The 16,951-nt window shown below is 45.0% G+C and overlaps 1 pseudogene; it reads right to left on the reverse strand.

Moving 5' to 3' along the window:
• Window positions 1-9,515, reverse strand: part of LOC149216584 (uncharacterized) — a 34,466-nt pseudogene extending 24,951 nt beyond the window's left edge.
• Between the last annotated feature and the right edge of the window lie 7,436 nt (window positions 9,516-16,951).

A 16,951-nucleotide genomic window follows, 5' to 3' on the forward strand; every position in this document is an offset into this window, starting at 1 on the left:
ACCAGTATTTGTAATACTAAGGCCAGTATATACATCTATATTTAGTCTTTTTTACGAACCTCGTCAAGCAGCTCTTGTGACGCCGGTGCTTCCACTAGCCAGGAGTTTAGACTCTGACACGCAGTGACCCAACAGCCGACCGAGGATGCCCCTTTATTAAGCTTTTTTACACCTTGAGAAAGCTACGCTATCTCCATAGCCCACGGGACCTCACCGTGCCATTCTATTATATAAGAGTATAGCCTTTTTAAGCCTTTTCACAAACGAGCGTCCCACCTCTCCCAAGTAGTGGGACCGGCTGCCTCCAAGGCAAGGAGCTCCTTCTTGGTGGATGCCTCATGCCGGGATAGTAGCGGTGGACAGCTCATCATAGCGACGTACATCTTGATGGCCCCAACAAATAGGCCTGTACAATAGAATTAGTCCTATTGAGGGTTCACCAAACAAAAGGAAGTCTCCATAGGGGCAGGCTGCATCCAAAGCGAGGAGCTCCTTATGGCCGACTCAGAATAGATACGTACACTCGGGTGGCCACTACAGAGCTATCTGTACTACAGTCATTCGATATTAATAAACACCTTATAATAGCTCTTGTAAATATTGGGTGGCTGCATCTGGTTTGCCTGTACTACATTCATTAGCAATTGAAACAGTTCGTGCAGGTATAATACTAGGTGTTATCTTACCACAGGGAGGTATCATGCTACTTATGTTGCCGTACGAAGTGGGGTATCAATACTGAGTTGTCGCTGGAAAACGCAGGCTTAAACCAGTCCACACATACGCCTCAAGATTGTGGGATTGAGATTGACTGAACGGAAAGGATCATACTGGCCGTTATCCTCCTACGCAGGGAGGTCTCATGCTGGATATGAGTTCGCGGAAAAAGATATAGTTTCGTACCCTGTAAAGCAAATAAAGCACAGGAAAGACATTCGTCCCACGTGTCCTCCCACCTCATGGCATGGGGAAAAGAAAATAGTTCATGTCCTCGTACCCCGCAAAAAAGCAAGCAAGATAGCTGTGGAGAGAGCATACTAGAATGCATTCCTCCACGCCCTTTCAACAAACAAACTAAGAGTCCGTCATGGGCTCTTCTTATGGCTCCTGGATTCAAGAGTGGGAGCTGAGCATCTTCCCTCATCGGACTCACTTTTCAGCTCATCTACTCCATAATGGAAAAGGGACGAGACTTTAGTGTGCTTTATGAAAATGGGAATCCCCATTGTCAAAGGTATCTTGCCAAGTTGGTGAAAGTAGGGTGCTTTTCATGCCCCAGTAGAGTTCAAGTTGATCCAATGACATGCTTGTGCTTGTGCTCATGTTACTTGTACACCAATACCTGTGATAGCCTCACCCGCAACCTTGTGGCTAAAGGATTCCAGTTGGAACGTGGTGGGTTGCACTCACTAGTTATATGTGCTAGCCACATCATGATAAGTGGAAGCCAATTCAAAAAGGAATAATCCCACGTAGACACCCATATTCACTTTGCTACTTGTTCAAGCTTTCTTTTATAGTCAAAAGAATCCCTTTCAACTGACTATGTGCCCCTTTTTCTCAAGACAGCCTGAGATGACAAGGACCTCCTCTGGGAAGATGCTATGGCCCCTTAAGATCACATTTTGAATTACTGTCACAGGCGAGAGTATACCATTTTGATCTGCTAATCTGAGGTACCAAATAGGATATAGATATGTGAAGGATTTCCTTCCAGTTCCCAGACTCTTAAATACAAGACTTTTCTACCTTTACCACACTTCCTTCTTAACATCTATGGCCAGTTTAGCAAGCCAATCTACAATGGAATTGGCAGATCTCTGCACATGATGAAACCTGGATTCATTAAAACCTCAAGGTCTGGAGGGTCTTGCGCTTCCTAGTGCAAGGGCCTCTTCCAGTTTTTGATTCCACTTTCAAACTCTGAGCTCTGCGCTCAGCCTTTCCCTTCAACACATTAATGGGGATTCAAGAGTCCCCTTTGATCACGATATTGAAAATCCGGTCCAAATCAATGCATTTTAACAAGGCAACATCTTCCACTTTATGGCTTTCACTCTCTATAGTCCATAGGGCAGCAGTCCATGCAGCAGCTTCATGCTTGTTGACTAAGATAGTCTTAAGGCTACCCATTGACTAAGGAAGGCTTAAGACATGGGACTAAAGAGAGAGACCTTTCAAGTGTCCTGTTCATATGGCCAATCTGAAGCTATAAGTTATACGGCTTCGCACCCCAAACTTCATGGTGAGAGGGGGGTGACTATTTGGAGCACTGCTCCATTGTCATTTGACCTATGCAATCTGAAGCAGAAGCTGAAGCAGAAGCAATTGAGCAACAAATGAGCCGAAGAAGTGTGTGGGAGAAGCTGAGCAGAATATCCAGAGTTTAGTTGGAACACAGAATCACTCGCCATATATACGTGAGAATCGCATATACGCGTTATTTGAATTAATAGGGGGATCTAACTCTAAAGTTGAGCGTAAGTGAAACCTATGATGCCCTGAGCAGCAGCTATAGCGAGTAAGCTTCTTGTTTTCTTCTCCTTTTCTTACTAAGAATGCTGACTAAGAAGTACAATCTATGAATTCTGATGTGTGTCCCAGTAACATAAGTAGGATACTAGTTATAGCCTCATTCTTTGAAAAAGAGAGAGTGAAAGCCCCAAGAAAGAAAGTACTAGCCATATGGACTTCCTTCCATAAGTATTAACCATACTACTCACTATGGACTCCTTCCGGTAGGCCTTAGCGAAAAGTACTAGCTCTAAAGACTGTAGTCTCCATCCATAAGAAAAACGTCCAGTTGTCCATACAATAAAGACAACCACTTACCTTACTACTTGCTTTACTACTTGCCTTAGTCCATAGTGTAAGTTCCCTAATTAGAATTCATAACTATATGGAAATATTCCCTAGTTTGTTTTTAGGTTGAAGCATAGCGAAGCAAAGCATGAACAGGCAGCGAAGCGTTAGATGGCTTAAGCTAGCGTCAGCTTAGCATGTTGAACCCCGTAGTACTGGCTTGACCAAGTACGAAGGGAATTCCTATAGTGAATTGATAAAGCGTAGCGTGCCTGTACTTTAGACACTTTCTTTTCTACGGCATTTTGTATATTCTCTATATGCTCTATCTGCTCTATCTGTAGCTATTTCTGCATGGCTATGACTACTTTTCTATCTCTATCAGTCTACAGCTCTGACTGGCAAGGCCCGTTGGCTAGGCCTCTTCTCCAGGCTAGGCCCCCCATCTCTCAACAATGACCTTCTGGAAATGACCATCTTATGACGACAATGACTGGCTATTACTGGTATGGTTGCTATTATTGGCTATCGGCAATGACTTCAGGCAATGATTGGCTATGCTCTATGGCTATGACTGGCTACGACTATGTCTGGCTATGAGCTGCTGCTATGTGTATGTAATCAGATGATCTTTGAATGGTTAATCCACTTATGTAATGCATTTTCACTCCTTCCATCCATCCATTCGAGGTATAAACCTGTGCTCCACATATGTAAGTGAGGTAGGGATTAGAGGAGAACTCTCTCTGGGCATGATTGAACAGGTGGGTACGATGTAATAGGTGGGCAAGATTGAAGGGGTACTTCTCACTCATCTATTGGGAACATGGGGCTTTCTCTTCTCTTGTGGTCTGTCGACAAGTCCTTTTCCTCTCTAATTGCATAGTCAAACTCTCTATAGCATATGGCGGCTATACTTACTTATTTGTGGACCTGTTGGGCTTCTTATGTATCCTGGCTTTTGTTGGTCTTCCTTGGCATGGCTGGTGATGAAGGCTTCAGTTGGAAAGGTAAGGTCCGAGGTGAAAAAAGTCCCCTGTTTATAGGCTCTTGGGTTAAGGGAAAAGGCTTCTGTCAAAAGGTTCAAGAAAAAGGGTTAGAGTGAGAGGTTACTGGCTTAAGGCTAAAGGTGAAAGGCAAATTCCTTCCTTCCCTCTGTTGTACTTGTTGATTCTAGTGTTGAAGGCTGAAGGTGTACTTGGCTTCTTTCTGTTGATAGGAAAAAGGTGAGAGGCCCTTGGTGAAAGGCTTATAGTTCCTTCCTGGTTCTCCTCTCATGGAAGACTAGCTCAGTTATATTTCCCCATCCAGCTGGCCGCGCCCTCATCGCTCGGTTGGCTCTTGATTTGGGGAAGCAGCAGACTCACCCATCAATTCTCGGGTATGGATTGAATGAAGGGAACATCACCTCTTTTCTCATCTGTTTGCAACTTGGAATGATGGATTTTGGGGATATCTCCATATGTAACCAACATGTTCAATGTCTTTTGGTGGGAACATGGTGAATCTGTTCATTCTATCGATGGTTGAACTAACTCCTTCTCTCGGGTACCTCCTGTGAGGTGTGGTCCTTATCCTCTCAGCCAAATGCGCCTTTGATAAAGAAAAGATTGTAGGGGAGTCATAAGTTATCCCCCCGAGTTCAATAAATTGAAATTTTCAATAGCGAACTCGCTTTATTTCATAATTCCTACCCTCCACCTTTGGCCTGGGCACCTTAATCCAAAAGTCAAGAGTAATTCGCATTAAGGTATTGGTTTACAAAAATGTAAGGTTATAGGAGTTTAGTCTTTCCTAACCCTTTTGAATGTGATAATTCACAACCTATCTCATTTTTCAAATAGTTCTGTCTTCATGATAAGATCCCCTTATGAAGCACCACCTACCAGGTTGGGGGCGGGAGGGAAGCAGTTAGCACATTAGGCACAGTAGATTTGAACCAATTATTATCACATTTATGCTCTCTGGAAATGAGATTTTGTTCTCTGTTTTGATCTCTTACCCCAACTAAACCTTGAAATTGATGTCTCAGAAGAATGGAATTGAACATACTTGAAAATAGGGGACTGCTAGGGGAATTGGATTTATGCTTACTCACTTATAGTTCGTCACTTGCTTCGAGAGTGATTAGCCGGGAGAAGAGGTGAGTGGGATAAGGGGGATTGCTTTTTATAACTAGCGGGTCGATGAGGGATTTTTCTCGCTCACTTGCTAGATTGATTGCGAGCTTGTGGTAGAGAAGGTCCCAGAGGGGCTTGCGCTTCCTAGTGCAAGGAAGGCGAACAAAAACATGTGGGAAACCATCAGATTGACGCTCTCTGGAAACAATCTTTTTTTCTCAATTTTGATATAGACACCCGACTTAACCTTTCAAGTGACATTTTCTTTATATTGAATTAGGAATGCCATTTCGCTACTTTAACACGGCTAGGCGAGATGCCAAAGCTAGTAGTCTTTTGCTGGTCTTGCCAGTGGGCGGGCTGTCACTACTCAGAGGGGGTATTTCATAAGTGGAAGGCAAGGCAGTCAGGCATGGGCATAAAGCATAGAGGAAGGATGGAGATAAGGTGAGGCAGACTCGGATGAGACGAGTTCAGGTCAGGCAAACTCAGGTGAGGTAAACTCACAGATGGGGACTAAAATCACATCTATTTTCTGATTTGAGAAGCCAGAGCAAGAACATCGTATGATGGGAGACGAGTCATAGGTAGAGTGGAAGCAATGATAGAACGCAACAGAGACAGTTTTTGACATTGAACAATCGACCGGCCCCCCCACCAAATAAGTCAATATAGGGCTTTTACCCACCTTTCTCTTGCTTTATCTTTACAAATCAAAAGATCCTATCCTGTACCCAACCCTTCCCACAAATGTATGGAGGAAATAACGGTATGGATAAGGTAAGGAGACGAATAAGAGATCAGAAGTGGGGAAGGAGACATTTCATAGAGCATACATAATATTAGTTACTGAATTTGTGATAGCGGGGCTTAAACTTTGAATACTATTGTTAGCTGTGCACCCCGCCTGGAGGAGGCTTTGTGAAATTTGACCAGCTTTTTAGCAGAGTTTCAATCAATATATACAGACAGTAAGGAAAAGCGGATGTATATGTGTGTGGAAAAGTGCTTATCCTACCCTGACCAATAACATGATCTAGGCAAGGAGAAAGTCCTCACCATACCCAGGCTTGCTTACTTTAACCCTACCCTTGCTGTGACCTTATCAATCAAAATCTCCCGACAGTCAGGAAAGCGATGGCGGCCCGGTGGTTCTTCAAGTTCCTCTCCTGTTAGTCGAGTGATGGCGGCCTTTTAGTTCTCAAGTTCCTCTCCTTATCAGTCAAGCCCCTCTCCTTAACAGTCGAGCATGCTTACGCATCCTACCGGTTCAATTTACTTATTGGGTGGCCCCTCTCAAATAAGTAACTAAAAAAGCAATGGCGGCCTTTTAGTCGAGAGTTCGCTTTCATTTTAGTTATTGGGTGCCCCTCTCAAATAAGTAACTAGCTACCGGACCTCTCCTTATCAATCGAGCCTGCTTACGCATGCTTTGAGTTTCAGATCTCAGAGCGGGCTTTGACCATGTCTCCCGAGAAAGATCAGTACATATGGTGTAAGACGATTTCACATATCGAGGTCGGTATGGGATTGGGTGTGTTTCACGTTTGACAATGATGCCCGCCCGGGAAGACATCTCAGATCTTCGTGCCGGCGTTCGCTTTTGGCTATTCCTAAATGTGTGGATAGCAATGCTGCTATGGGCATATGTCATTACGCTTTAGCAGAAAATGCTGCTATGGGCATATGTCATTATGCATTTCTGTCGTCATTACGCTTTTCCTCTCCTTATCAGTCGAGCCCCCTGTTGGGTCCTTGCACTAGGAAGCGCAAGACCCTCCGGACCTTGAAATCTCTCTAGTTATGTGACCTAAATGGAATGTGTGGATAGAAAATGTTGCTATGGGCATATGCCATTATGCATTCATTCATTATATATGTCATTACGGTTTAGCAGACAATGCATATATGGGCATATGTCATCATGCATGAAGAAATGGCTCACATTCCAGAAATGTCTTCATCATATGAAACTATGATGCGGTAGTTTTCCGTTCCGTATGCATGAATCAATTGATCATATTCGATCACTTACTAGTTGCAGTAGCGGAATTCCTTGCCCCCGGAGGGACAAGCGGCTTCGCACCTTCAACATATTATATATGTTGCGGTCGGTGACACTTGTCAATTGAGGGTGTAATGGTTGCATCAAAAGAAATCATATAAGTACCTACACTCATGGAACCTTAAGGAGATCCCTATTACGCGTCCTTGGTGGAGGTTTTCACATATTTCCCTACTATTCTTGCCCTACGAGGAGGCGGAGGTTTGAACATCTTTCTCTCCTATTCTTGCCATTTGAGGATGCTTAAGCAGGCTCGACTGATAAGGAGAGGACCAACAGGGTGCATAAGCATGCTCAACTAATAAGGCCGCCATCGGCTCGACTGATAAGGAGAGGAACTTTAGTTGCTCGACCATAAGGGAGAGGAGAGGATTCACAAGCAAGCTCTCAATCTAGGGAGAGGAGGTGGAGGTTTGAACATCTTTCCCTACTCAAGCCGATGGTGCTTTCATTCCAGCTCCTGCTGCCTTCTAAGGGCTACTGGTCCTACTTATTGGTCGACAGAATCAACAGCTTAATCTAATGGTGGTTAAGCTGCTACTACTGGGCTGGACCCGGATATCATTAGCTCAGCCCAACTAGGAAGACTGGAAGGGCAATAGCCAGGCGCCGGAGAAGCAAGCTCACTCTCACCACTTATAGGCGTAGGAGAATAGGCAATTACCCTTTCATCACCAAGGCCCAGGGACTATATAGTAGTGTAACCCCGGTCAAGGATCGTAAGGAGCACGTGCAACAGGAAGCCTATTATTGTCAACTGTCATACCTATCGTCCACTGGGGTGGTAGGCCGCATATCATCCCTATGGGTGCACTTATATGGGGGCCTATCCGGTCCATCCCTAGCACGTCGTACTATAGTAGATGACTAAATATAATCCACAGTGAATCGTATATCGCAGCATCCATTCTATAAGGCTGACCCCTTTCATGTACGTAAGAGGAATAAAGATGCATAAGGCGAATCAAGCCCCTCAGCTCGGATATTAACCACTGAGACCCAGATCTGCTATAATAATAAGTGCGTGGTAGACTTATCTTCCTTGCGCGATAGGAATAGCAGGAACAATAATAAGGTGTGCTAGGCTCTATATATGGAAATATGCCATGGATCATAGTGTATGAAATCCCATCCCTGTTTGGTACATCTAGAAATGAGTGTGTTTCCAATCCAAACATTAGAGGTTTTGGGAACCAGGCTGTTAGGATTAATAGATTGATTCATGGACAGATGGCATGACACTTTAGCCCATTCTATAACCAACAGTTTGACCAGCGGCAAATCAATATTGATATCGAGACAAATCTCCAGTTGGAGATTCACCAGCTAAGACAGAGGCAGGTTACCCGGCCTCAGACCCAGGTGAAGTTTCTCTCGCAGAAGCGCGGGTTACGGAACAAGTGTAAGGGGCTAAGGCGTCTACTGGTGGATCTGGGGAACGAACTTGATATCGAACAGGATATGAGCCTGGAATTGGATCTATCTTTGCAACTAGCAAGGATGTTGGAAAAAGTCCTCGCACTTCAAGGGGTGGATCAACTGACTCATTGGCATCAACACCTGAACCTAGCCTCGGAGATATCCAAAGCAACAAGCAAGTGTATATATATAAGATCCTAACAAGCATCCCAACACATCGCATCGCATTTGGACTCTACAATGGTTTGGCTTTGACCGTAAGAACCCACCATTTAGATGACCCGGTTCCATATGAAGATGCAGAGCCAGCTTTTGTTCCTACATTTGTATGTGAACCCATCCATTGATTGAGTTGCTTAGCTGGTGCCAGCTTATTTACCAGCTAGTATACCTATGCATCCACATGTGTATATGTATTATGCGCATATCTTTTCGTGTGTGCATGTCTGACGTGCTTAGCCTTTCCTATCAGTGGTGCTTATTTGACTGGTGGATTAATAGATTATGGGTAAACACCTGGTGATTAGTCAACCCACCCAGGCATCTAGCTCTCGATCTCGATATGCTGCAGGTTCACCTGCCTTTGTACAGGACGACGCAACGACTGGGACTGGAGGATCTAAAGAAACTGCTAGTGGTGCTTCCCCCGCTGTCTCCGGTGCCTACGTATCTGGCTTTTATGCCCGCTGGGGTCCCATATCCAATTTCATCTCCCTCTGTTCCATTCCAAAGCTGGTCGTTGTTTATTAAGTTGATCCAGCATGAAGGAGTGAAGGGTTAATAACAAGTCAAAATGCTAGCCCCAGTCTAAGCACTTTCATATGCAAAGTAATAACCAGGAGCACAGGAAGCAGATCCCATTGCAGATTGAGTTGCTTACCTTAATGTTTAAGATCCCATTTGAGATTATCCACTCACAAAGTCCCAAGTAACAGATCGAGATACGGATCCATTGCTAGTTTAAGATCGAGAGCCAGTTGGAGTTTACCCAGTTTATGGGGTTTAATCATAATCCGTTTACCCCTCACCAGCATCAATGCCATTTTCATATCCTCCAGGTGAAGATACAGATCCGCTAGCACCAGTAGCGAATGATGCATCCTCGCCATCTCATCTAGGGGAATTATTATAGTGCAAGGAGAAGCGAAAGTCTCCGAGCCGGCATTCCTTCCATTTGGAGAGCCATCCCTTCATTCAGATCCATATCCAGATGACCCCATTCAAGTACCAGTGGCTAAGGCAGAGGCACCAAAGACGAGAGAAGCAGGGGCAGATCCAGTTCCAAGCGCAGGTGAAGATTCATAAGTAGATTGACCAGTCGAAGAAGCAGTAGATCCACAGCTTAAGAAGCAGAAGTAGATATAGACCCATCAGCAGCAGATCCAAGTCCAACAGCAGTAAAAGTAGTAGATCTAGTAGATGTAGAGTCTGTTGATGAAGAAAAAGTAGTAGATTCTGTCGAAGCAACACGAGTAGTTAAAGATGTAGCAGCAAAGCAAGCAGTTCGATACCCAGCATCATAAGCAGCACCAGCCACCACCAGCCAGAGAGCCATCTAAGCCACCTGCCTTAGCCCTTTATTCTACTTTTGATCTAGCAGCCAGTAGCAGGGGCTTCAGTAGCATACCCATAGCCAGTAAAAGCCAGCTAGACTCTTATACCATAGCCAGAGCTAGCAGCAGAGGCTAGAGCAGCATATGATCCATCAGTGGCAGAGCTAGATGCAGTAGTTCCTATGGTTGACCCTGAACCAGTAGTTCCAGCAACAGTAGACCCAGCATTTAGAGAGCGATACCACCCTGTCAAGGCATGGGGAAAGCTATAGGTAGGCATCAGCATCAAGGCAAGCAAAGGCTACGATAGCATATATACCAGCATCACTATCGGTCAACTTCAAGTGCTTAATTAACTGCTCCATCAACAGAAACGACTGAAGCGGCTGCTGGAAGGTATGCTGCTTACTTAGATGCTACTGGTGGATCTGGATTAGGTGTTACTGGTTGGATCTGGACGAGATGGTGGCTCCGCACCTGCCTATCCTTGCTTTGGTACTGCTACCGAAGAAGCCTCTGCTGAACTACAGAACATCCAACCTTAATGATGGCCTTAGTCACTTTCATGGCCTAACCCTAATACGGACCTAGTAGTAAGATAAGGGTATGACAGTCACCTTAGTATGGACTTAAAAGAAAGGGTATGGCCCGCTGGTTAGAATGGGTAGTATGGGAGGTATTAGTAGTCCAGGAGCAAATGCAGCGTTAGCCGGGTAGTCCAATGATGGAATTTCCACAAAAAACTCTATTCTCTCCTTGCACTAGGAAGCGCAAGCCCCTCCGGGACCTTTGGTGTTGCTAGCTATGAAACAGGATATACGACTTCGGGTTAGACTCTCGACCATGAGTTAGATCTCGATCTGGATCTACTACTAGTGTTGAATCGATAAGATTCACTATATATGGATCATAAGCACATGGTATATAGGTGCATGGATCTTGATATGGCTTATCGTACCCTAGACTGTATATTTCTAGCTATCTTTGTATATTACTATATTATGGCATTGCTAATTCTCTTTGCATATGAGAAGGATGCTAAAGCGTAATTACATATATAGTCATAGCATTGGTAACCGAGTCTAGCTTCACTCCACAGTCAGATCTGATTGATAGAAATGAATTATGATTCTTCTTATCCCGTAATCACAGCTAGAAAACAAATCCACTCCCATACCACAATATCACCTTTGACTGCCTTGGCTTTACCCATGGTTTATATATTAATAGGAACTCAAAAGCCTAGTGCACGGCTCTCTACGCTCGACAGAGGTCCACCTTTACAATACCTATCTAGAGCTAGGAAATACACAGCTTTACCTTGACAGAGATAAGATAGCATCTGTGTAAGCTTCTTTTGAATAAGATTGGCTTTCATTCAACTTTCATTCAAGCAGTGAGCGTACTCAATCCTCCAAGTGAGTGGCTTCCATATTTCAAGTAAGTATTTCATTTCAAGTCGGTTATAGGCTCAAGGTCAAGCAAGTAGTTGAAGGGTTGGAACATGCATTCAAAGGTCATAGGAGGGACCCAGAGAAATACCTGATTTATAGTTTCTAATTCAAAATGAATTAAAATCCTATAAGCACGTACATAACCCCACTGAGCATGAAGACTACCAGAAGCAAGGACATGCCCGAAGAAGAAGCCATAAGCAAGCCCACCTCTCAGATGAAGCCAGAGCCCAGCTAGAAGCCAACCCTCAGAACCAAGCCTTCAGCAAGACCCCAACCTTAAGCCCTAAGCAGGCCCTTGAAGATTGAACCAAGCCCACCAATAAACAGGGGCCCAAGCAAGAGCCTAGCCAAAACTTGGGAAGCAGACCCAACAAGCATCCGAAGCATCCAAGCAAGCATACCGACCTAGCATTCAGCATGAAGATCCCCTTCTTCCTCTTTAGGGCAATAACAGGCCCTTCTATTGTAGGGTTATTGGAAAAAGTAGACCATTTGGATGTTAACATGATGACGCTTAGACAAGCCACTACTAGTCTTACTTCCTCTTCTAACCCATGATTTTCCCATGTGCCATCTGATCCAACTATGATCTTGACCACTATCTCACCTACTACCACAATAGGTACACCTTCCAACTCAATTGTACCTTCTTTCTTCATTCCAGTGACCCAGGCTATTAGGAACCTAGCCCAACCTAGTCGTTTGGCTAAGTCTTACTCCTTCGTAGAGGACTTGGCCAACACACGTGATAATATCTCTTTCCTATAGCTAATTCATCTCTCTACCTCTTTAAGAGACCCATTTATAAATCACTTTGAATCTCTCCCTACTTTCTGCTTAGAGGCTTGACCTCTGGTGGTTGAACAAGATGAAGATGATATGAGATCACAGTGAGACATTGTGGAAGGAGATGAGCAATGAAGGGAGTAACGAGTTGTAATGGAAGGACATAAATGAAGTTATGGTGATGAATCAAGTTATGGTTATGGCTCTGGTGAAGGATGGAAGCCTACACTAATTGAGGTGTTACACCCTCGATGGGGAATGAACGACTATCAGAAGGAAGGTAGAAAACAGAGGAGGTAGTCATCTAATCCTCTAGGTGGACCGGTTTCAATTACTAAACTGTAGGAGAGACCATCAGAGAACTCGATGCCCCGAGAACAAAAAGGTAGGACAGCCGGCCTAGCTTTCTTCCATCCATCCTTTCTCTGCCGCTCCTTTATTTGTTACTCCTCCTCCGGCAGTTCGTTTAGCAACACTTTCCAGTTAGAGCCATCCAAAGTTAGTTAAGGAAGTCAAGTTTTGTCCAGTCGCAAGGAAGGAAGTCAAGTTACCCGGCAACTAATATATACCTGCAATGAGAAGTTGGATTGTTCGAGCTACCCTGGTGGCTGGTCTAACATTCGGGTTTTCTTTCTTGCTTTGGCCTAATGGTTATCAGTTGTCAATTAGCTAGCCAACTGGACCGAGGGTGGGTGGTGTATTAGCCCTTTCCTTTGATTGGCTGGAAGGAAGCTGATCCAGAGAAGCCGATCAATGGAGAGATTATTTCTTTCTCATGACCTGTGGAGCCCAAATACAGTTGTGTATACTGATCTACGGGTCCTGGTTTGCTACGAGTTATAGATGAGGGACACCCTGTATTCTAGTAGGAACTACCAGTCAATATATTTTGATTGGAAGGAGCGCTTTCCACCCTAGCATAGGCAATACTAGCACAGGCAACCCTATCATAAGTTATTGCAATCCTATCATCATAGTACATCTGTTCATGCATGGATATTTTGATTGGAACAGCCAGGGCAGGGAAACGATCATCGATCAGGGCAAGGAAACGATCGATCAGGGCAAGGATTGGATATTGAGATTGGGAAGGATGGGTAAGGCGCGAATCCTTCATCCCTACCATAAACCCACCTGGGGCTTATAAGGTAAGGGATAACCACTCATCCCATAGGTGGTGCTTCTAAGGTGTCTCATAGCAGTGCCAATTGACTAAGAATCCTAAAGGCAAGTATTCTAAACAAATGATATCCTGGCTGGCTTTCCTAAGTGGGTGAAACTATATACTGGATAGAATCTATTTCTTCTATACTGGTTAGCTCTTGGGGGTTAACCTATTGGATAGGGGTGGGTGAAACTATATACTGGGGAGTATAGATTTCTTGTTCTGGCTGGCTTTATATCCCATTCCCCTGGCTTTGGCTCCCATTCCCTCGGATGGCTATACCTCGGATGGCTATACCTTAGCCCGGCTGGCTTGCTTCACCTTCCCGAGTGAGGTAAGTTAGTGGCTCGTTCCTGACTGCGGACTGCTTACTTACACATTCCTAGAACGTTGCCTTACACGTTTCCTGGCTCACCCTCTTCCACGTTCTTACTTCCAACCTCTTCCAACCTAACCCTATTACTTTTACGTTACCTGGATGGTGATATTTACCATAATACCCCGGAGAACGGTCCTGCCCATCGTGACTCGGATGGCGGGATTTCCCAGTATTACCTAGCGATACTTCCCAACACTCCCTAGATAGCGGGCCTTCCCACTGTGAATCAGATGGTGGTTCTGCGCATTGTGACTCAGATGGCGGGATTTCCCAGTATTATCCGGCTGTCTTTCCCATTGTTCCCCCGATTGATTGATCGAGCAATGGATCGAGTTATGGATTGATTGAGGGCTGGCGGGGATAAAGCTGCTGGTGGGTACTTGGAATGTTTATAGAGAGGAGTTAAGGGGGTGCTACCTATCATGTCAAACTGGGACTTCACTACCTGACCTGATGAATGGCTCAACCTCCCAGTCCAGAATGTATCTACCTCTCCTACCGGAATGATCTCTATCTCACCTCTCTCCCTGGCTCTAGCCCCACCAGCAGAATGTCTCTCTCTAGCCCCTCGCCGAATCTCTCCCTCCCTGACCTGAATGGCTGCTCTATATAGCCCCCCCTTCCCTGAGGTCTGGTCTATAGTCCTACACTTCGATTCAAATAGAAAGGGTGAAAGCATTGTGTTTTTGACAACGACTCATCCCCAGTCAAAAGTTTAAGCAATGAGGCCTTTGTTCAGTAAGAAAAACCCATCCTTCACTCCTCTCCCTTACGGTCAAGCCCTATCGGGGGCATCCTCGGTGATGTCATTCTTTTTGTGCCTTAATGGAGCTTATACCCCTCGCCAAAGCTCGTTACTCTCAAATGGACAAGGGTGATAGGGGTAAGAAACACAATGCATCCACTTCCTGACCCTGGCCTTATAAGAACCTGTGTTCCATAGAGGTGAGCGAGGCTGTTGTAGGAACTTTGTGTTCTGCATATGTAAGTGAGGTAGGGATGAAAGTTTCACTTTCACTTTGTATGATGAAACAGGCGGGTATGATTGAACGACTTCCTTGCAAATTGCATAGTCAAACTCTCTATAGCGTACGGCGGGTATACTCACTTCTTGGTGGACCTTGGCAGGTATCTTTACTTAGTGGACTTGGGCTTGTATTTTGTGACTGGTGATGGCTGAAGGTGAAAGGCTAAGGCCCTAGGTGAAAGGCCCTCGGTGGACTTGATGTTGAAGGCAGAAGGTTGGGTTTTTCTGGGCTGGTGGTCTAGGCTTCTGGCTTAAGGCTCCTTACTCGTGTGGCTCTTGGTTGTTCGATAAAGACCTAGGGACGTTCACCTCAAGCACACAGTGGAACCTGAAGAGAGAGGTTCGTAACACAGCGAATCCACGGTTAGTTACACCTGATTCAGTTCCACACCTAACTGCTTGCTGATCGATATCTCTTGTGCCTTACTGATATCTCGATTGATACCCGGATCTCTCTTTCGACCTTACAACGATGAACTTCATGGGGCTGGCTTCCTTCCTTGTCTTAAGCAGGGGAGAAATTAGCAGGGGAGAAATCGTTTCAATTGGCAGTAAGTGAAACTCCTATTATCTACTGAGCTAAGTCAGGTAAGCTAAGTCTAGAAGTATAAGTGGATATTTTATACCCCAGCCACTACTACTTAAGACTAATAGGAAAGGGAGCAGACAGGGGCTCAGAACACTGATGGAAGTCCAGGGAGGGTAAGTCGGTTCATTCTCTCTCGTCTGGTGGGAACGATGGGAAACATAGAAGCCATTCACTGCATGCCCCTAGCCCCACCACCACGATCTAGTAAACTCACTCTAGCAACACACGACTAGTAAACTCACTCTAGCAACACGTCTAGCCATCCTATTGTAGGTGGCGCATGGGGGAAAATCTCCTATATCGGGTAGGAGAATTTCCTCTCCTTATCAGTCGAGCCCCCTGTCAGGTCCTTGTACTAGGAAGCGCAAGACCCTCTGGACCTTCTCTTTCGCGTATGGCGCCAACTTGGTCACAATCGATATTATAATATCTACTAGCTATGATCGGCTATGCTTGGGACTACGATCTATGGATCACTATGTGATCCGGATTTAAACAGGAACGCAAAAAATTACAGAGATAACCATATACACAAAGATGCAATGGAAATAATACTTCATTTCATTAATGGAAAATACTGAAATATGCTTACAACTAGAAATGGAAATAAACCAGCTAGGGCGATGGTAGTTTATCTCTGAGAAGAGATGTGATGGCTACATGCCTCTGAACTGTATTACAATGAGGCTCGAAGGCCTATTTATTGTTGAGAAACAATGGAAAACCCTTAACATTCCAAAACCTAACCCTAGGAGATGAAACGCCAAACTGTGGGCCCCGTTTGGGGTAAATTGGTACATCAACTTCCCGGGGTCGTAACTTTGGCATATGATCTCCGTTTGACGTGTACAATAGCTCATTAGAAAGATCTATCCGAGCACTATCATTGTTGTTACGGGCAACATGTCCATTCCATGGACCCATGTTGCCTTCAGATTCCCCAAAAAACGTCGTTTAGGGCCTCAAAACGGCTCCGAAAGTTCAGGACCCGAAAAACTGCTAAAAATAGCAAGTTGTGCTACAATTAAGGAAACTGAAAATGCTGAGAAAGACAATGGTGGGGGTCCAGGTGGACTTGGCAGGTGGCCACCAATATCCACCTGGATCATTCCTCCCCCCTTAGGAAGCAATGGTCCCCATTGCGTTGAGCTCCTCCATGAGATGAGGAAACTTTTGCTGAACTTGTTCCCTGGTGAGCCACTTGCCCTGCTGAAGGAGTTGGCCTGCTTTGACAATTCGATACAGTTGGATATTTTGTTGGCGAGTGTTCTTGGTCTGTGTGTCCATGATCCGATTAGTGGCAGCTTGTTCCATGCAGTCGGGATTTAATTCTGTGGGTTTAAGCTGTTCTGCAATGTCGGATGTGTCTAGCAATGGTGGAAAGTATGGCCGAAGGCGGTCCACATTGAACACTGGGTGCAGGCCAAGGAATGGGGGAATGCTGAGCTCAAACGCATTGTCTCCCATAGCCTTATTAATGGTGTACGGACCATATCGGAGTGGTCTCAATTTCCGATAGGCTCCAGTAAGGCGTTCCTTTTGCAAATGCAACCAGACTTTGTCGCCCACCTGAAACTTGTGTGGCACCC

Source organism: Pinus tabuliformis, chromosome 1_1 (assembly GCF_031772625.1).
Source record: "Pinus tabuliformis cultivar Carrire ecotype Pingquan chromosome 1_1, CPIR1, whole genome shotgun sequence".
NCBI classification, from domain to species: Eukaryota; Viridiplantae; Streptophyta; class Pinopsida; order Pinales; family Pinaceae; genus Pinus; species Pinus tabuliformis.